General features: G+C 42.0%; 1 protein-coding gene across 4 annotated transcripts in view; it reads left to right on the top strand.

Moving 5' to 3' along the window:
• Window positions 1-22,891, top strand: part of PDE5A (phosphodiesterase 5A) — a 267,395-nt gene that overhangs the window by 165,696 nt on the left and 78,808 nt on the right. The gene's annotated exons all lie outside the window — the stretch shown is intronic.

Here is a 22,891-nt window from a genome sequence, read left to right as displayed (position 1 = left end):
CTGTGTCGCTTTAACTGACAATTGCGTGGTCGTGCGACATTGTACCTAAACAAAATATATGTCTTTTTTTCTCCTACAAATAGAGCTTTCTTTTGGTGGTATTTGATCACCTCTGTGGTTTTTATTTTTTGCGCTATAAACCAAAAAATAGCAACAGCTTTGAAAAAACACAATAATTTGTAGTTTTTGCTATGATAAATATCCCAAATTTAAAAAAAAAAAGACTTTTTTTTTCCTCAGTTTAGGCCAATATGTATTCTTCTACATATTTTTGGTTAAAAAAAATCACAATAAGCGTATATTGATTGGTTTGAGCAAAAGTTATAGCGTCTAGAAATTAGGGGACAGATTTATGTAATTTTTATTATTATTTTTTTTTTTTACTAGTAATGACGGCGATCTGCGATTTTTATCAGGGCTGTGGCATTGCGGCGGACAGATCGGACACTTTTGACACTATTTTGGGACCATTGACATTTATACAGTGATCAGAGCTAAAAATAGCCATTGATTACTGTATAAATGTCACTGGCAGGGTAGGGGTCAACACTAGGGGGCGATCAAGGGGTTAACTGTGTTCCCTAGGTGTGTTCTAACTGTAGGGGGGATGGGACTGACTAGGGGAAGAGAGAGATCGGTGTTCATACTTAGTATGAACACACGATCTCTCTCCTCTCCCTTGAGAGAACTGGATTTGTGTGTTTACACACAGATACTGGTTCTCGCTTTGTCACGAGCGATTGCGGGTGCCGGCGGTCATTGCGGTCACTGCTACAGGGCGACACCTCGAGGTAGTGGGTGTGCATAGGAGCCACCAGCATCTCGCTCCTGCTGTGATTATACACAGCGGGAGCTGAGCCCGAGTACCGCAGATTCAATGTCCATTGGCACCCGCCAGTCCTTTGGTACAGAGGCAAAATGGCAGTCTGCCTACGTAAACAAGGCAGATTGCCGTTCTGTCAGTAGGGAAGACATGGATTCCCCTAGTGAAAGCACCTCCCATAGTACACAGAGACTCCAGCTAGGAACACAGGTAACCCTTTGATTGCCCCTGATGTTAACCCCTTCCTAGCCAGTGACATTAGTACAGTGACAGTGCATATTTTTTAGCACTGATCACTGTCACTGATCCCCAAAAAGTGTCAGCTAGTGTCAGAATATCCGCCGCAATATCGCAGTCCTGCTATAAGTCGCCGATCGCTGCCATTACTAGTAAAAAAATAAAAATAAAATAAGAAAATTAGATTTTAAAAAAAGAAATTAGATTTTTTCCAAAGTTTTATTGGCTATGTTTATGTTTTATATCAATCAATTAATAAATAAATAAATATATATTTTTTAAATGTTGGTCTTTTTTTGTTTATAGCGCAGAAAATAAAAAATGCAGAGACAATCAAATGCCACCAAAAGAAAGCTCTATATGTGGGGAAAAAAGGACATAAATTTTGTTTGGGTACAGTATCGCACGACTGCGCAATTGTGGCCACTTTCACACGAGACTCTATACTGTTATCAATTAGTTTACTATCTCTATATATACATATTAATTATTTACTGGTTTGAGTCCTAATATCTGCACATTTAAAGTATATTTATATGACATTTTTTCCACGTATCTACTTTTTGCATTCCTAGCACTTTATTACAGAGGACTGTGGATACCCTCTACTTTACACATTTTTTATATAAACCTCACATTTGTGTATGTGTTATATATGAATTTTTTCACACATATTGCTTTGTATTTTTTGTTTTTTATAGAGGATTGTGGACACCCTTTATTCTAATTTAACATCTGCAGTTTATTTCTATCATCCAGCAGTGGCTGGAATATTGCCACTTGTACTGCACCTGACACTTTTTGCACTTATATCTTTTTACACCATATTATTAGTGGTTATTAATACTAATAATTTTTATATGAGATCATAGCTGTTTTTATATTTATTGTCATTCACTAATTTATTTATCAACTAGCATTCTTCTATCACTATTTATTAATTCCTACTTTTCCCATCTATACGTGGGATAAAACAGGGGTGCATTTTGAGGGTACCACTTATTGGTGTCCGCTATAGCATGTCACATTGGCACACCTATCACCACCATTAAACAAACATCATATACCAATACATCCTTTATGCACAGCGCCATTCCCTATTTTTGTTATATTTATTCGTTTTAGGGCACACGTTAGTGTCCCTTGCTTATATAGGGGGGCTGCAGTTGCAATATACCCTGTAGCGCGGATCCACTGACAAAACTACAATTGTCAGTTAAAGTAACGCACTGCCGTATTGCAAAAAATGGCCTGGTCAGGAAGGGGGGGAGGTAAAGTGGTTAAATGTTTTTTTCCTAGAAACTCCAGCACTGTAACATCCTACTAGTTCTTTTTGTTTATGATCGGGTTGGGCAGATGTGTTTGCCATAATTACCATGTTTGTACTGTGCAGGCAGATCTTCATTATCGATTTTAACTAGATAAGAACACTCTGTCCTAAGCTTGCCTTCTGCATTTAATGTCAATGAGAGGAAAGGTAACCTGTCCTTAGGACAGGCTCTCCGACATCTTTCCAGCCAGCCATAAGGCCTTCTCCTGAGAAACATCTAAAAGGTAACAGATATAAAATAAATAAATAAATAAACAAGGTATGCTGTGTGCACAGGAACACATACATATATTATTATTATTGTTATACAGGCGTTATATAGCGGCAACATTTTGCGCATAGCTTTTTTCAACATGGGGCAGACAATAAAGTTACAATACAATTCAATTCAGGAGGAATCATATAGATTGGGGTTTTCTCAAATTTGACTGCAAAAGTGGAAAAAAAAAACGTTATTTCGAAAATATGTGTCTGCTTCAGTTACATTTGTATCTTCATATTCATACTGATTTTTTAACCTTAGCCTGGAATTTCAGGAATAGTTACACTTTGCGTAGTTTTAATTATATCAAAATAATCTGCGCTACTACCACCTATATGATTATAGAAGCCAACAACCAGAGTTATATAACCTCACACAGCTAATTTAAAACTTTATTAGTGTAGCAAAGTTTTGGTGACCCAACATGTAGGGCGGATCTGTGGGTGAATCGTCTGGCTATCTTTTGTATGATGGCAAAGTGATGCACCTTGAAGTGCACTTTTTAATGTGAGTTTTTTTTGTTTTGTTACAAATTTTTAAATAAAAGGATGCATACAGAGTACACTATGGGTGGATTTACTAATGGGTAATAGAATGTGCACTCTGCAAGTGCAGTTGCACTCAGTTTCCCCACAGCTTCGCTAATGTGGTAAAGCTCTGCTGATTTCGATCATCCAGTCATGTGCAACCAAAAATACAGTTGCTGTTTATTTTTTATTTATTTTTCTTGCACCTGATTGAGTATTCTTTACAAAGTAAAGCTTTACCACATTTACATTTACTAAGGAAAATTAGTGCAACTGCACTTGCAAAGTGCACAGTCTATTTGTTTGGGGCATGGCCTAAAGTTGGCGCTGGGCGGCTGTTAGATTCCCGAGCTCCTCGTCACCCAGGGTGCTCATCTGGTATTCTTTACAAAGTAAAGCTTTACCACATTTATTAAGCTCTGGGGAAAATGAGAGCAACTTCATGTGCAAAGTTCACAGTGTTTTTGCCTTTAGTAAATCCACCTCTATGGTTAGATGTCTCACTGAAGGAACTGGAGGAGTGCATGAAGCAGGATTGCTTTCATGACACTTTGAGGATTTTAAGAAGATTGTTGGGACTTTTGGCTACTTTTTATTTATTTATTTTATTTTCGCATTTATTTTTATATTGAATTATTTTTCCTTTTGGTGATATAAAATAAGATATTAATTTGATACTTGTACATTGTATTTGGCCATATTAATGGATTGTTTGTTTATAGCTAATTAGTATTAATAATAATACAAAAAGTTTTTTACTGCATGACTGTTGATTAGTTTATATACATATTTTTAGCACTGCACTATTTTTAGTTTTTAAATTACATTGCATAGTTTATCTAGAAATTATACCAAATGTATACATCTAATTAAAGATATGGATTATAAAATGATATTGGTGAGCATATAAATTAACATACATAGCCACAATAATTAGTTATTTACAAATTCCATTCAGGATTAGTAGAAACATTAAAAGATCAACAGACAATTCTACCGGTAAAGAATTTGCTATTATAGTGAAATGTGTACATTTGAATATGAACACAGCTGGTCTCCCCACCCTTTCCACAGTTATTCAGATCTGTTCCAGCGCATGAGAACATCATGTGCCTAAGCCTTGCTCTTCTGTTCCCAAGAACAGATAACAGTTTACTGCAACCTTCCTTACAATAATAGGAGATGGCAATCCTCTAGTACAGTAGGCACTGTCCTGCAACAACCGAGGCCTTTAACATGTATCCCTGATACTGCTCTAACATTGGTCACTGTTAACTTAGGACAGACAATGCTGCTTGTTGCTGTGGCATGATTAGTTATGAGATCTGAGTGCAGGCCAGTCAGCGTAATCTTAGAAGTTCTGCTTTTTAAGCCAAGATTGTAGCATGACGATTTAGACTTTTTTTTTTTACTGTTGCTTTGCAGCCAGTCATTATGTTTGTGTGTTCTATGCATTAACTTTCTCCAGATGCCTTCAGTAATCTCCCCCATCTAGTTTCATTCCGTAATTTTCCTTAATAAGTGCACCCGTATGACTGTTGTACAGTAGATTGATGTCAATTGTATATCTTTTACATAATACAAGCATCATGGTGACTAATTTCCAGTTTCTTGTAAAAGAGTATTCTCACACTTCAGGTGAGTGGTTCCCTCCTATGGCTCCTCTCTCACAGGGCAGAATCTGCCGATAGTCTACTTTCTCAGTGGGGAAAATGTCTGCTGATCCCCTCTAAGCAGACAGATGGCTGGTCTGTTTAAGCTCCACCTATGCGGATTGGATGTAGGTGGGTGTAAACATCCGTTTACATTCGCCACTCCTTAGAGGAGAATGGAGGGTCCGTTCGGGTCTGCCTGAAAAACTGACAAGCGGAGCCGATCGGACCACTAGTGTGAAAGGGGCCTATTACTCACAGCTCTGTAGGGGTTCTCTGCAAATTTTATTATGACCAACTCTTCCTCCCTTGGTGGGCTGAAATAACCTCTTGCTGACCTCCCTATAGCACTTTTACTGCTACAGGGCAGCAGCTCTGCGCAGGATCACGTATCTATCTATCTATCTATCTATCTATCTATCTATCTATCTATCTATCTATCTATCTATCTATCTATCTATCTATCGATCGATAGATACGTGATTCTGCATTTCCGCCTGCAGGGCATGCATGCACGCCTCCAGTTGGCTGCTTCTGCTGTGATAATTCACAGCAGAAGTCGATCTGCAGGTCCCGGGAACTTAATGTCCTCTGGCACCCACCGATCATAGTAAAACACAGAGAACTGAGATATGCCTATGTAAACAAGGCATATCTCAGTTCTGACAGGGGATGAGGGACCAATCCTGTGTCTCTGCAAAGCAGGGACTAGAAGCGACCTCTTTCCCTAGTGAAAGCAGCACACTGGTTAGGCACACAGTTAAACCTTTGGTTGCCCTAGATTTTTAATCCCTTCCCAGCCAGTGTCATTAGTACAGCGACAGTGCATATTTTTAGCACTGATCACTGTATTAGTGTCACTGGTTCCCACAAAGTGTCAGTTAGTGTCTGATAGTCCGCCGTAATATCATATTCCCGCTATAAGTCACTGATCGCTGCCATTACTCGTTTAAAAAAAAAAATCCATGAACATATCCCATAGTTTGAAGACACTATAACATTTGCGTAAACCTCAATATTTGCTTATTGCCATTTTTTTACTAAAACATGTAGCAGAATAGATATTGGCCTAAATTTATGAAGAAATTCAAGTTTTTACTGGATTTTTTTTTAATTGGACGTATTTTATAAAATACTATTAAAAATAAAAAACGCAGTGGTGATGTTCTTGCTTAGATAGTGACGTCCTTGTATAAATGAATTTATTTTGTAATGTGTGTATATAATATATATATATATATATATATATATATATATATATATATATATATATACAGTATATTCATCTATAAAAGATGAAAAGATGTTTTTGAATTCCAACTGAATCCAGGCTGTATGCAGTTTGGCAAACCACTGAACAAACTAGCTAAGATTGGGCAGTTTGACAGTGCTAACCCTTAAACAAACAGGCCGGGCATCTGTCATTTAGTGGTGGCACTACCACTGATAAATGGCAGATTCCTGGCTAGCTTTTTTTGCACATAAAACCAGCTGGGGGTCCCGGGTGATGTAATTGCCCAGAAGTAGTCATGACCACATTTGGACGATGACCTCATCTAGCTTCCTTGGCCAGGGATGCTACCTGATTATCTTGCCCCTCCACACTATCACTGCATTACAGCAAATTGAAAATACACAAGCCAGTTAAATAACATACTTGGGGGATTCCTTAAACATAGAGTTATGAGACAGTAGGAGTTAACCCTTTAAAAGGAAAACCACATGAAAATACCTTCTCCCTGCTAAATGTTATTTCAAAACATTTATTACATTGGTACGTGTCCCCCATGGCATTGCCCATCTACCTATGCAGCTTTTTTAACAATAATCAATATTATCACTAATCACATCTTAATCACATCTTACCACTGGGATTTTTGCCCATTTCTCCTTGCAAAACTGTTCCAGCTCCTTCAAGTTTGATGGTTTGCGCTTGTGAACAGCAATCTTTAAGTCTGACCACAGATTTTCTATTGGATTGAGGTCTGGGTTTTGACTAGGCCATTCCAACACATTTACATGTTTGCCCTTAAACCACTCAAGTGTTGCTTTAGCAGTGTGTTTTGGGTCATTGTCCTGCTAGAAGGTGAACCCCCATCCTAGCCTCAAATCAAACACAGAGTGGTACAGGTTTTGCTCAAGGATATCCCTGTATTTAGCACCATCCATCATTCCTTCAACTCTGACCAGTTTCCCAGTCCCGACTGCTGAAAAACAAAATAGGTAAAAAGCCAAGGGGGGGTTAATACTTTTGCAAGGCACTGTAAACCATTCCATTGTAGCTCCGGCTGTATGTTTAGGGTTGTTGTCCTGCTGGAAGGTGAACCTCCACCCAAGTCTCAAGTCTTTTGTAGACTCTAACAGGTTTTCTTCTAAGATTACCCTGTATTCGGCTGCCCTGCATCCATCTTCCTATCAACTCTGACCAGCTTCCCTGTCCATGCTGAAGAGAAGCATCCCCACAACATGATGCTGCCACCACCATGTTTCACGGTGGGGATGGTGTGTTCAGGGTGATGTGCAGTGTTAGTTTTTCGCCCCACACATAGCGTTTTGCTTTTAGGCCAAAAAGTTCAATTTTGGTCTCATCTGACCAGGGCACCTTCTTCCACAAGTTTGCTGTGTCCCCCACATGGCTTCTCACAAACTGCAAACAGGACTTTTTATGGCTTTCTTTCAACAATGGCTTTCTTCTTGCCACTCTTCCATAAAGGCCAGATTTGTGGAGTGCACAACTAATAGTTGTCCTGTCTGCAGCTCCTCCAGAGTTAAAATGGGCCTCTTGGCTGCTTCTCTGATTAATGCTCTCCTTGCCCGGCCTGTCAGTTTAGGTGGACGGTCATGTCTTGGTAGGTTTGCAGTTGTGCCATACTCTTTCCATTGTCAGATGATGGATTGGAGAGTGCTCCGTGAGTTGTTCAAAGCTTGGGATATTTTTTTATAACCTAACCCTGCTTTAAACTTCTCCACAACTTTATCCCTGATCCTTGGCCTTCATCATACTGTTTGTTCACAAAGGTTCTCTAACAAACCTCTGAGGGCTTCACAGAACAGCTGTGTTTATACTGAGATTAAATTACACACAGGTGGACTCTATTTACTAATTAGGTTACTTCTGAAGGCAATTGGTTCCACTAAATTATCAGAGTAATATGGGCTGTGATCCCCACAAAGTGTCAGTTACTGTCAGATTGTCTACCGCAATATTCCCGCTATAAGTCACTAATCGCCGTCATTACTAGTATAAAAAAAAAAATCCAATATATATGTATAAATATACAATATTAATAAAATGCGCCAAAGATAAAAATCGGAACAGTCATCTCAGCACTAACAGCTGCAAGTTGTGGCAATCAAAAACCACTTAAGAGTCAGTCAGTATGCGGTAAAAGGAGAAAGTCCACATAAGATCTATATAGTATAATAAGTGCGCCGTATCCCCTTAACAGCAACAAGCTTCCTCATCTGGATACTATCACCAACACCTTGTGCACGGATAATCCCCGTTGATAATAAACTCACCAAAAATAAGTGATATACGAGCCTTGTGTCGCCACACACTATAAGGTGATCTCCAATCCTCCAAGCACCATGCAAATGCAACAGGCACTAAAACCTGTAATCACCTGAGACTTGAAAGCAGCTCTTGTCCCCTGGGTTAGATACATTTTTCCATAGGGTAATTCATACAATGCATCAGGCAAAAGAAAAGGGGAACTGGCATAATACTATCTGCTTACAAAAGGTTCAGGATAAAGCAGCATATGAAATAAACGTCTGTGCGGCACAGCGCAAGTCACTCACACCACCTCCGAGATGGTAATGGCTGCGATGGAACCCAGGACGACAAGCTCTGAGACTGACAGACGAAGGAGCCGCGTGGTCATGCGCTAACGCGTTTCGTCATCACGTCTTCTTCGGAGACGCCCTCCTATGTGGACTTTCTCCTTTTTCTGACTCTTAAGTGGTTTTTGATTGCCACAACTTGCACTGAATATTTTTATTATTCTATTAGCGCTGTTAGTGCTGAGATGACTGTTCCGATTTTTATCTTTGGCGCATTTTATTAATTGTGTATGTTTATAATAGCTGCTGTTGTGCATTGAACTGATTTTGTCCATTAGAGCGCTTGGATCAGTGATACCTGGTGCTACTGATATGTATACATATTTATACCATAGTTTGTAGCCACTATAACTTTTTCACAAAGGAATCAGTATATGCTTTTCTGGATTTTTTTTTACCAAAAATATGTAGCAGATTACATATTGTCCTAAATTGATGAAGAAATTTGATTTTTTTACATTTTTTTATTGGATATGTTTTATAGCAGATGGTAAAAAATATTTTTTTTTGTTTTTTTTTTTCAAAACTGTCTGCCTTTTTTTGTTTATAGCACAAAAAATAAAAAACCCAGTGGTGATCAAATACCACCAAAAGGCTCTATTTGTGGGAAAAAATTATATAAATTTAATTTATGTATAGCGTTGCATGACCACGCAATTGTCAGTTAAAGTAATACATTGCCGTATCACAAAAAATGGCCTGGTCATGAAGGGGGGGAATCTTCCGGAGGTCAAGTGGTTATTGTACCACTGTCGAGACCTTCAGCAAACAAACTGCCTCTCTGAATTAGATTTTTCTTCTGTTCCCTCAATTTTGTAAATTGATAAAAATAAACAATTAAAAAAAATATTTTTGAAAGCATTCTTACTTTAAAGCATTTCTTCACACCTGCCTAAAACTTTTGCACAGTACTGAAAAAGTAATAAAGTTGTATAGCTGGTAAAATGTAGCCCCATTAAGAATACTGCCTATATTAGATACGCTCAGAACCCCTATATATTTGCTCATGCTGCTCTACAAATTGACTTATGAGGTGTCAAGGAAAGTTTTCTGAAATTTGTGGGCCATGGCTAGATACCCAAGACTACCATAGGTTCTCCCTAAAGTCTAATTGCGTCTTCGCATATATATCACTTTAATGTCCCTTTTTGTGCTTGAGGTCGGAGTGCTCCTATAACATATTAGGTCAACCGATGTAAATGTACCATCCGTAGTATCTTCATTTGGTTTGAACTTCAACAGAAGTGAACAGACTAATAAGAATCTCATAATTGTGCAGATATTGCCTTAATTGTTATTGTTTGCTCTGGTCTTCGTTTTCTGTCTCTTTGGTTTCGTTATTTGTGAAACTTGTGTATACCGGCACTTATATAGTGAATATTGGATTTTTGAAACACATGTACTCTCCGATTTTATAGTTACTGTTGTTGGCTTCTGTATATTTTTTTTGGTTACAAATTTGTAAAATGCTTTTGTACTTGTATACTATGTCCTTCTTGTATACACATTTTTCCAATAAACTTTAAAAAGAAAAATAAAGCCAACTGCAACTACTGTACATCAGTGGCTTAGACATAGGGGTTGCAGAGGTCACAGCTGTAACTGCACCTGTGCCCCTGGGTGGCCTAAGAAGAACCCCTGCTGCCAATTGGATTGTGCTTCCGCTTGGCAGCCTTGTCCTTTATTATTGATGAGGGGGTCTGGTACTCAAGCAAAGTCATGTAAAAATGTGATCACTTCCATCATCAGAGACAGAGCAGTGAGGAGTAAATGGAAGTCTCTCCTTCCTCAGCCTAATATAATACATAACATAAAATAAGCTGTATATATGTTAGTTTTGTTGTTTTCGGGGTGGGGGGTGGGGGGGTTTGGGGTGGTAATTTTACATTTTGTTTTCTGCAGCATTACTCCAAAAAATGATTTCTACAAAGAGATAACAGGTTTTCCCTGAGCCATAAAAATCAACACTGATTACCTGTGTGGTGTAGAAAAACCTAATTAAGAGTGTTGTGGCTCAATCTGCTGAACAAGGCTTCATGGACACAGGCACATTCACCCATGCAGTGTAAAGACGCTACAACTTACAGGATGTCCTGTAGCTGCGTACAGCTGCCCATAGACATTAATGGGTGAAGGAGGCTGTACGTAATGTTCCGAATACACACTGTCTGTGTGCATGGGCTACTTTGACATAAATAGCGACGCATAGCTGCGTACAGCCACCTTTAATTAATGTCTATGGCCAGCTGTACGCAGCTACAGGACGTCCTGGGCACCAGATATATGGAGCGTTCTTACACTACACAAACCAATGTGCCCATGTGCATGAAGCCTAAGAGAGTAAAATAAACAGAAATGCACCATTTGTGAATGATATCAAGAGCTCGCTTAGAACATATGCATTCTTATTTTATGTTTGCTGGACCTTTAAGAAAAACCTTCCATACTGAATACTTTAAACACACCCTGTCACATTAGATGTAGATTTCTGATAATCTGATACATTAGTATTCCCTGGTGTCTTCGTGGAAGCCGAGTGTTGGGATAATGATATTACAGATATGGGATCCAGATGCTACCATTGTGGGCTATTATTTCTTCATGAATGTTTTAGTGCAGGGGTTGATTATGTCCAACCAATTTGTTACCCAAGATGTTACTTAATTTTCCGTAACTACAATTGTCTCCAGCTGCCTTGGATTTCTTTCCTTAAACCAGATTTGTTACTAGTATAGAAATAATAGTGCAATGTGATCTTGGAAGGCTGGATGGCTTGTCTGCTGGGAATGACCTCTAACCTTTTTCAGCGTGTGAGTTTACTAACCTTTGTTGTAGACACGCATCCTTTGCCAGATAGAATTTGCACAATAGTGACACCCACTGGGCAAGTTAAACCTCTTCTTCTGTTTGGTGGAAATGTTTTACTGATTCTCATAACTAATGCTGATCTACATCAATAGGTGAAATTCCTTATTTTCAGTTCTCTTCCACTAGTTACTAAGGATGCTTGGGACACACTTTTAACCATGGATTCTATTAATGCACAGATATGTAACATGCATAAAACATGCAAGTTAGCGGTAATAAACTTCCAATCATGTTACAAGTTCCCAGTTGTCTTTTAACCTTGCTTTAACTTGACTTAATGGCTGTATTAGCTGGCGTGGCTACACCCTGCCCTTCTTGTTTGCAAGCTTTTATAATCCTTCTTACCTCAAGAGAGTTACGTGGATTAGGAAGAAATACTACTGCAGGGGAGATATGTCGCTGGTAAAGGGACATACTGTTGGAGTTGGGATATGATGCTGTGAGATGGATATGTTGCTGGAGGAGGGATAGGCTACTGGAGGAGATATACACGTGTAAGAAATATTCAGCTGGGGGATTATATACTGTTAATATAGAGAAATATGCAGTGTTATTGAAAGATATTTTTATGGGTCGACATACTTTTTAGGATTTATTCTAAAGGTTTGGAGTTTAGATCTGCTATTAAGCTATTAAAGGTGGAAGCTTTTAGGATGCCCTAGATGCCTTCTTCAGTCTTTATACAATTCTGAAAATGTAAGTAACAAGAAAGTAGCGCTAAATCATAATTACTAATGATGCAATGATGTATCTATATAATAAATGCAAAGAAAGCGGCATGTGCTTAGGAATTCAGAGCTGTGTTGTCATGCCAAAGAGGAAGATGGAGTAATCCTGATGAGACACGTGCCTGATGTCTGGAGTTTTCCTGATCAAAGTGATTTAATGTGATGGTCCACTGGACACTGGATCCGGTAAGAAGCTCATCTATATGGCATCACTCGGTGGTGTATGAACAAGAAATTGGGAGTATGGGGACACTCATGTGAAGTGTGATGATTTAGCGCTACTTTCTTGTTACTTATATTTGCTTGCTGTTGGTGTCACAATTGCTTGAGTGGCTGCTTTATCATTTATTTAGCACTATGCGCTCCAGCACAGATTTTTATATATTTGTTTGCTTTTTAATTCTGAAAATGGTTTTGAATCCTACACATTTATACATAGAGGTACAAGGATAAGCAATGAGATATAAATAATTGAAAAAAAAAACTATTTGATCTTGACAAATTTGAGTGGTAAAGGGTTCTTGATAGGGATAAGAGTTTGGAAGTCTTAAGCTTGGTACACACAGGCCGAATATTGGGCAGTATTGGCCGGTTCAACAAAACCGTCCTACATTCGGACCGTGTGTACATCAGCCTGTACGTCAGAAGCCAGCCAAACAACTGGCTTCTGTTGAACGGGCATGCTGGAAAATCGCCACCCGATTAGCGCTGGCAGCCAATGGCTAGTCCCTCCGTCAGAACACAATAGCTTAGCTGAGAAATCACTGTACCAACATTGGATAGTTAGTACAGCGAGCTCCTCAGTTTTTTTTTCATTCAGCCCCCTGGGGTATTGGGGTAGTTAACATAGAGATAAGGAATCTATTAAGCTTCATTTGTTGGCAGGGTAATTGGCCTGTCCCTTCAACAAAGAGTCCTGGTACTGAATTTTGCACACAATATCAAGTATACAACATTTGAGGATCTACAGCAAAAAGTACCTGTAAACTGTACTCTTGCTGTGATCCTTGTATTGGTACCTATGGATATATATGCAAGTATCACATACTCTATTCTAGTGGGCTTTTTCTTCTTTTAGCTTGTGCTGACTATCGTTTCTAGTACAACAGATTTGCTTCTTCATCCACATAGTACCTCACAGCATTAGCCCAGCTTTGACCTTAAAGGTGTTGTAAACCCTTGCGGTTTGTCACCTCAATACATCCTATGCATTGAGGTGCAAAACCTCTTGTAGAGAACCAGCCCCCCAGAGCCCCCCTTTTAATTACCTGAGCCCGATCGTCCCTGTGCCGGGGACGAGCACACCCGCTCCAGCTGGTGTCCCGGGTCCTGATTGGATGGATTGATAGCAGCGTAGCCATTGGCTGCAAATCCAATATCGCGGGAGCCGGGGGACGGAGCCAAGTCCTGCTGTCTGTGTCAATGTCTGCAGCGGCAGGACATGGGAGCGTGCCCGCACGGCTGCCCTGAGGGAGAGCGCTTCTCCGACGGGGCACTTGAGAAGAGGAGGAGCCAGGACCCCAGAAGAGGAGGATCGGGGCCACTCTGTGCAAAACCAACTGCACAGAGGAGGTAAGTATGACATGTTTGTTTTAAAACAAAAAACAAAAACAAACGTTTACATATCCTTTAATAGCAATCCACATTTTTATCTCTCAATCTCCAACAGCTTTAGGCCTCTGTTTTTAGTGACCTCGGATCATCAAAACATTCATGTGCATAAACTTCTTAAAGTGGACCTTCCCTCCAAAAGACATTTTGGGTTTGTACTGCAGGATAGCACTTCCTCCTCTCTTGCCTAGGTGAGGATGGTGTTGCGCAGATGTGCTGAAGGGCTCTGTCGGGCTTTGGGACCTTCAGTACATACACGGGTTTCCAAGTGCAAGTGGGCAAGGACAGCGCAGTGAAAGAGAACCAGCAGCTCACATTGCGCGATTTGGAACATAATCACCGGGACTCTGCATGCGATTCCAAATTGCAGCAAAGGGTGCGACGTGCGTTGTGTGCCATTATTCCTAATGGCTCCCCAAATGTGGTGTGATTCTGGCGTGATTGCTGCACAACAGAATTGTGTGGCAAAATATGCATTGAAAAATCACCCTAAGCCTATTGCCTAAAAAGGAGCAGGAGCTTCTTTTGAGTGAAAAATGTGCATAGAGCAGTCCATTGAAGTGAATGCTCTGCCTTATGCATGACATGTGTAAACGTGTGAAAATCGTGTAATGATGATTGCAATATGTGAATGGGGCTTCAATCTACCCAGAAGTTTTAATAGACACGATAGTGAACAGAGCTCTTCATAAGATCCATATACAAGTTTAAGTGCTGGTTCACACTGGTGTAATTTCTGATGTGAGTTGCATGACAAGGGAAATCACATTATTTTCAATGGTGCCCGTTCACATCAATGTGATTCTGTGCGGTGCAATTTTGGAAAAGGTTCCTGCGCTACTTTGGTGCGATTTGGCTCCATAGAATATGCTAACCACATCCAAAGTCACATCAAAGTCACATTACATAATCACGCTGAATATTGCATCAAAATTGCATCACAATAGTGTTAACTGAGCCTTAAAGAGAAGCTCCAGTCATTGTTGTGTTTATAAAAAGTCAGCAGCTATAAAAAGTGTAGCTGCTGACTTTTAAAGGGGTTATAAACCCTCGGCGTTCAATGCATTAAGGTGAAAAACCTTATTTAGTGCAGCAGTGCCCCTGAGCCCCCCTAATACTTACCTGAGCCCCGTAATTCCCACAACGGGAATGAGCACACCAGCTCCAGCCAGTGTCTCGTGTCCTGATTGATAGCAGAGCAGCCATTGGCTCCCACTGCTGTCAATCAAATCCAATGATCTGGGCGCCGGGGGGGCGGAGCCATGTTCTGCTGTCTATGTCAACAGACGCAGCAGCAGGACACAGGAGCGTGCCCGCACGGGTGTCCCGAAGGAGAATGCTTCTGCGATGGGGCACTCGAGAAGAGGAGGTGCCAGGAGCACCGTGGAGGGACCCCAGAAGAAGAGGATCGCGTGCAAAACCAACTGCACAGCGGAGGTAAGTATGATATGTTTGTTTATAAAAAAAGGAACCTTTACAACCCCTTTAATTATCACACACTCACCTGTCCCAAGATCCAGCTATGTGCTCATCCAAGCCGTCGCTTCTCTCCCCACCACCGGCATTTCAACTGTGGACACCCAGCTGTGACAGCTTGTGGCTTCACAGCTGGGTGCGCACTGCACATGCACGAGTGGCGCTGCTGAATGGTTCGGCAGTCTTCTGGGACCTGTGACGTGTCACAGAAGACTGCAGGGAGGGAGGGCCAGAAGAGAACGTCCTCTTGGATTGCCCAGGTAATCCGAGCAGACGTGTGAGCCCGATGCCCCAGAACTGCATGTCTGGGGCATCGGGCAATAAGAATTGCTCATGCCTGATGTCAAGCGAAAAAAAATATGTATATTATAAAAAAAAGTCAACTTTTGTTTTGTTTGTTATAAGATTTTGCAAATAAGTTTTTTTTCCTCCTTCACTGATGTGCCCTGATAGGCTGCACTAATGGGCAGTGATGGGCTGCACTGATGAGGCGGCATTGAGGTTGGAACTGATGGGCACCAATAGGCAGCACTGAGGTGCCACTGATGGGAACTGACAGGTGGTACTGATAGGCAACACTGAGGTGGCACTGACACGTAGCACTAATGTGCACTGACATGTGGCACTGATAGGCGTCACTAACATGTGGCACTGATAGGCAGCACTGACAGGTGGCACTGAGGTGACACTGATGGGCAGCACTGAGGTGACACTGATGGGCAGCACTGAGGTGACACTGATGGGCAGCACCAATGAGCACAGAGATGGCACTGATGGGCAGCACTAAGGTGGTACTGACAGGTGGCACTGATGAGTAGCACTGAGGTGGCACTGATAAGCAGCACTGAGGTGGCACTGATGAGCAGCACTGACAGGTGGCACTGATAGGCAGAACTAAGATGGCACTGACAGATGGCACTGAGGTGGCACTGATGGGAACTGATAGGCAGCACTGACAGGCAGAACTGAGATGGCACTGAGGTGGCACTGATGGGAACTGATAGGCAGCACTGAGGTGACACTGATGGGCAGCACCAATGAGCACAGAGATGGCACTGATGGGCAGCACTGAGGTGGTACTGACAGGTGGCACTGATGAGTAGCACTGAGGTGGCACTGATAAGCAGCACTGAGGTGGCACTGATGAGCAGCACTGACAGGTGACACTGACAGGCAGAACTGAGATGGCACTGAATGATGGCACTGAGATGACACTGATGGGAACTGAAAGGCAGCACTGACAGGCAGAACTGAGATGGCACTGACAGATGGCACTGAGGTGGCACTGATGGGAACTGATAGGCAGCACTGACAGGCAGAACTGAGATGCCACTGAGGTGGCACTCCCCATCCACAACGGCGGTAAGGAACCGGCGACTGATCATGCCCGCAACCTCGACCCCAGCTGTCAAATTGGGAAGATGATGTCGGAGGTGGGCGGGCAGTGAGAGCACGCCATGCTCATCACAGCACCGCCCACCAGAGGAGGGAGCTGGTTCGCAGAAAGGAGCATGTATCCCACTCCAGCAGGCCGCAAAGCCGCGGCCTCAATTTTGCCAGCCCGACCTAAGTCCGCTCACCCGCGGGGGGGAGGCACTTTGCAGGAATCCAGTTCGCTGCTGCGGTGTAGCCCAGGCACCAGGATGCAATTTCCAGTCGCCATTGCGACCTGGCGCCTGGGTTTTGTCGAGCCCTGTATTAAATATTGCAACAAGCGCCATTTTATTCACCAGAATCTTTGCTAAATATATATATATATATAATGTTTGGGGGTTCTAAGTAATTTTCTAGAAAAAAATACTGTTTTTAATTTGTAAACAACAAATGTCAGAAATAGGCTTGGTCCTTAAGTGGTTAAAAAATACTCCATTTGCCCTGGTACTACAGCAAGTAAAAGCTTACTACATAGTGCCTGGATACTTTGTACTCAGGGCCACTGGCCCTGTTTACCGGGCCCGGCCAGCAGGGGGGCCTGGGCAATCTGACAGAAGAATGCATGCAGAATAGAATAAAAATTCTCCAACCAGCGCCCCTCCTGCAGATCAGGGCTGATCTAAGTGCAGAGTCCTCCCTCCCTCCGCTTGTGTAACTAATCACACACACAGGGAGATAGAAATCTCCCTCTGTGTCATGGAGCTGGGGTCTGAACTGTTCGGCAGCTGTCCACTCACTGTAACAAAGCTCTGCCTCCTAGATCGTGATAGACAGAACACTGATCCAATGCAGGGAAATTAAATCAATGTTCTGTCTATCACGATCTAGGAGGCTTGGCTTTGTTACAGTGGACGGCCGTCGAACAGTTCAGACCCCAGCTCCATGACACAGAGGGAGATTCCTGTGTAATACTCTGTGTAATCAAGGTACTGGCAAGGCTGCAGATGGGCACAGTGAGGCTGAAATGGGCACAGTGAGGCTACAGATTGGCACAGTGAGGCTGAAATGGGCACAGTGAGGCTGCAGATTAGCACAGTGAAGTTGAAATGGGCACAGTGAGGCTGCAGATGGGCACACTGAGGCTGCAGATGGGCACACTGAGGCTGTAGATGGGCACTCAGGCTGAAATGGGCACAGTGAGGCTGCAGATGGGCACAGTGATGCTGAAATGGGCACAGTGAGGCTGCAGATGGGCACAGTGAGGCTGAAATGGGCACAGTGAGGCTGCAGATGGGTACAGTGAGGATGCATTGATGTGCACTGATTAGGATGAAATGGGCACAGTGAGACTGCAGCTGAGTACAGTGAGGCTGCATTGATGGGCACAGTGAGGCTGCATTGATGTGCACTGATCAGGCTGCAGCTGGCCACAGTGAGGCTGCAGATGGGCACTGATCAGGCTGCAGCTGGCCACAGTGATGCTGAATTGATGGGCACTGGTGAGGCTGCATTGTTCACTTGTATCATGTTCAGAGTCTCTGACCATCTCCAGTAGTATGTTTGCAGTCTCTGACCATCTCTTGTATCAGGTCTGCAGCCTCTGACCATCACTTGTATCATCACAGTGTTTCTTTTGGATAATCAAACTTATAACTGGCTGGAGAAAGATAAATATCACTTGAAGACAAACCTGCACTTTAATTCAAACCGGGTCAGAGGTGGGGCTGAAGGAGGGACCAGGGGCGGGGCTGAAGGGGGCCCTGTCAGGTAGGCTGTACGGGGCCCCGTGATTTCTATCAGCGGTCCTGTTTGTACTATCCAAGTTACAAATAGTAATAATCACCATCTGACCTCAATTTCTTGTCACAAAAGAATAAAGTGGCTCTTGTCATGAACTGGTTAATTTATCTGTCTATAATAAGCACAGCTGTGTGTTTTCATACTTCCCATCGTCATCTGTTTGTAAAGTCCCATCTCAAGGATACATTAGATTTGCAGAGTTAGTCATTTATAATGGAGAGGATATTTTTTTCCCAAGCAGAGGCGTATTATTACTAGCAATGTAGGCTGTCAGCTCCAGCAAGACTCACTTATTAGGGCACAGAGATGTTTTTTTTTTTTGCTGAGGCAAAGTGATTGCCATCAGTTATTAGCTATTCAAAAAGTCCTTCTCAGACTATTCAGTGGAGGTTTTGTAAGAAGTGCAAGATAAGCAGAGATAAGGAAACAAGTTATATAGGGCATCACAAGTCTTTCTGCATGTACCCTCTGCAATCTCCTGGAGGTCCTTTTCAAAGAGAACCTAGACGTCTTAGATCTTCATAAGAAGATGTATGGTTCAGGTTTGTGTCAGTGGTGTTTCCAAAACAGAAGGAAGATTGCACTTAACTTGTCTGAGACTTTGGTGAGTCATGATGTCAGTAACTTTTAATCAAAATTAAATTATTCACTTTGGTAAAAGTTCATTAACCCAAAATATTTATCAAACATTTTAAAAATTCCTGCACATCTGCAGCAGTAGGGATTCTTTACGATATGTTAAAATTTGCCAAATAGCTACATACTGTATAATTTCAAGTATAACCCAGGTTGGGAATAAGCATAAATAGCAGTTTAGGCTTCATGCACTTGGTTGTAATAAAATCACTGATCATAGACTGCTGGCAGAAAGTTCCTGCATTAAAAATGCCAGTATGGTCCATTAAGTGTATGCTTTTAAATGCGTGCAGGCGCATAAACATGCACTTGCATTTATACACATCAAATTCTTTTTTTTTTTTGCAGGCTAAAATTGCTGTGACAGAGAATCAGCTTTTTCTGCCCACTTTTATTTAAAAGTAACACAAAAAGTTCACATGGATATCTTCTCACGCAGGGGGTGCTCACCATCAATACGATAAACAAACAATATTCAGCTCCATGGCTCTTTATGCAGCTTTACTGCTCAACTTAGTAGATTTGGCCTTCCTGACCATCAAACACATCCAGTGCTCGTGCACACACACACACTGGGGGTTATTTAATAAAGGCAAATCCACTTTGCACTGCAAGTGCACTTGAAAGTAAAGTCACTGTAGATCCGAGGGGGACATGCAAGGAAAATAAAAAAAAGCATTTTAGCTTGCACATGATTGGATGATAAAATCAGCAGAGCTTCCACTCATTTCAGATCTACCCCTTAGATTTGGAGCGACTGCACTTCCAAGTCCACTTTCAAGTGCACTTGTAGTGCAAAGTGTTTTTGCCTTTCGTAAATAACTTTTGTGCAGTGTCCCAGCTGCTCCCTCCTCAAAGGCTCATGTCTCAATCTGTCCTGTCACAACCTGGACAGTATGGTGCATAGCAGCACCTCTCATGGCTCCATTCACACAGCTCTGAGATCTAACCCTGGCTCTAAGATGAATGCAGCACACACCCGAGCCATTAGTGTGTTTGCTACCTAGAAAACCTGGCCCAGACCACCATATTAAACCATGGCACGGCTCACACTGCCACTATGTGTATATTTACCCTGTTTCCCCGAAAATAAGACCTAGCGTGATTGTCAGTGATGGCTGCAATATAAGCCCTACCCCCCAAATAAGCCCTAGTTAAAGTCCTTGTAGGTCTTATTTTCAGCGTAGGGCTTATTTTCGGGGGAAACAGGGTAGGGCTTATTTGGGGGGTAGGGCTTATATTGCAGCCATCACTGACAATCACGCTAGGTCTTATTTTCGGGGAAACAGGGTATTTATACATGTTCACACAGGCTTGCATGCTCACACCCATGCGATCCAATTCTTGTCCGAATTGACAGTTCACACTACAATTAGCGAACCGACCTGGGGGTGTCATTAACTTTGTATTGATACTCCCAGTGTGAACTGCTTGCGAGTCAGGTGCAGTAACCCTCAGTGAATTTGCAAAGTTCCCCCATCGCACCAATGTGAACCGAGCCTTAAATCCCTGTCAGGTTTTGTTGCTGTCTGTTTCCAGGTTGGGGAGATTTTCACACCCTATGTATTTTGATGACCATTGTCATCAGAACAGAAATTGAATGGAAATCCAACATTTTACGGATGTCACAGGAACAGTAATAGAGGAGAAATCTAGTGGTGAAACCTGTTCCACTGGCAGCTATCTGAGGGAGATTACCCCTTATTGAAAGAAATTTACTCTTGCTTTCTTTTGTGTCTCCAGGACAAGAAATAAAGGGAAATCTCCACAGTGACATGCAGGCAACAGTTACCTGACAAATGTTTTATACCATTCCTACTTAATCTAAAACGATATACGTACTTAAAGTTAACCACATGCCGACCGGGCCATAGCCAAAAGACGGCTACAGCGTGGTCAGCTTATTGTGGGAGGGCTTCCATGGACATCCTCACAGAATCGCGTTCCCACGCGCCCCCTGGGGCGCACCCCCCGGAATATCCATGACCGCCTGGTCCTCGCACCCACCACATCACGGAACGGGGTAAAGGGCCAATGACAGTGGCCCTTTACCACGTGATCGCTCTGTCCAATGACGGAGCGATCACTTGTCAACAAACCGGAGCTTGTCCGATGCAGCTCCTCCCCTCTCCTCGCACTGATTGGTACAGTGAGCAAGGAGAGGGGAGAGCCGGGTGCAGCAGCGCTGTGGGCTGTCTCTGGTTTGCCCACAGTGCTGATCTGCGCCCATCCATGCATCCATCCCTGGCTCATCCATGCTCATACATGCCTCATATGTGCCCATCCATGCTCCATATGTGCCCATCTATACTTCATCCATCCCTGGCTCATCCATGCTCAATCTATGCTCCATCCCTGGCTCATCCATGCTCCATCTATCCGTGCTCATTCATGCTCCATCCATCCCTGGTTTATCTGTGCTCCATCTACCTGTGCTCATCCATGCTCCATCCATCCATCCCTGGCTCATGCGTGCTCCATCCATCCAAGCTCATCCATGCTCCATCCATCCCTGGCTCATCTGTGCTCCATCCATGCTCCATTCATGCTTATCCATGCTCCATTCATCCCTGGCTCATCCGTGTTCATCCATGCTCAAACCATGCTCATCCATGCTCCATCTGTGCTCATCCATGCTCCATCTATCCCTGGCTCATCCATGCTCTTCCATGTTTATCCATGCTCCATCCGTGCTGTGGAAAAGTATCCCACATGTGATATTGTCATACTCAGGAGGAGTAGCAGAATATGTTTTGGGGTGTCATTTTTGCTATGTACATGCTATGTGTTAGAAATATCTTATAAATGGACAACTTTCTGTAAAAAAAAAAAAAAAAATGCGTTTTCATTTTCTTTCCACATTTTCCAAAAACTTGTGGAAAAAAAATGACATGTTCAAAAGACTCATTATGCCTGATAGAATATAGGTTGGGGTGTTTACTTTCCAAAATGGGGTCATTTTGTGGACGTTTCCATTGTCCCGGTGTTCCAGGGCCTTCAAAAATGTAAGAGGTAGTCAAAAAATGAAATGTGTAATTTATGTCCCTAGAACGCCTGATGGTGCTCCCTGCACGTTTAGCCTCTGTGTGTGGCCAGGCTGTGTAAAAGTCTCACACGTGTGGTATCGCCATACTCAGGAGGAATAGTAGAATGTATTTTTGGGTATAATTTGTTTTATGCATATGCTGTGTGAGAGAAATAACCTGTTAATATGACAATTCTGTGGAAAAAAAAAGAAAAAAAAAACATGTTGCAAAGAATGGTGGGAAAAAAAACAACAAAAAACTCACAATGACTCTTACTAAATGCCTTTGAATGTCTACTTTACAAAAAGGGGTCATTTGGGGGTATTTGTACTTTCCTGGCTTGTTATTGTCTCAAGAAATAACATAGGCCGTCAGTACATCAGGTGAGATCAATTTTCAGTGATTGGCACCATAGCTTGTAGACTCTATAACTTTCACACAGACCAAATAATATACACTGATTTGGGTTATTTTTACCAAAGATATGTGGCAGTATAAATTTTGGCCAAAATTTATGAAGAAAAATTACTAATTTGCTAAATTTTATAACCGAAACAAAGAAAAATTCTATTTTTTACAAATTTTTCAGTCTTTTTTCATTTATAGTGCAAAAAATAAAAAACCCAGTGGTGATCAAATACCACCAAAAGAAAGCTCTATTTGTGTGAAAAAAAGGACAAAAAATTCATATGGGT

This window comes from Aquarana catesbeiana, linkage group LG01 (assembly GCF_042186555.1).
Source record: "Aquarana catesbeiana isolate 2022-GZ linkage group LG01, ASM4218655v1, whole genome shotgun sequence".
NCBI classification, from domain to species: domain Eukaryota; kingdom Metazoa; phylum Chordata; class Amphibia; order Anura; family Ranidae; genus Aquarana; species Aquarana catesbeiana.
Note: the sequence above shows the minus strand (reverse complement) of the source record. Positions and strands in the feature narration are given on the sequence as shown.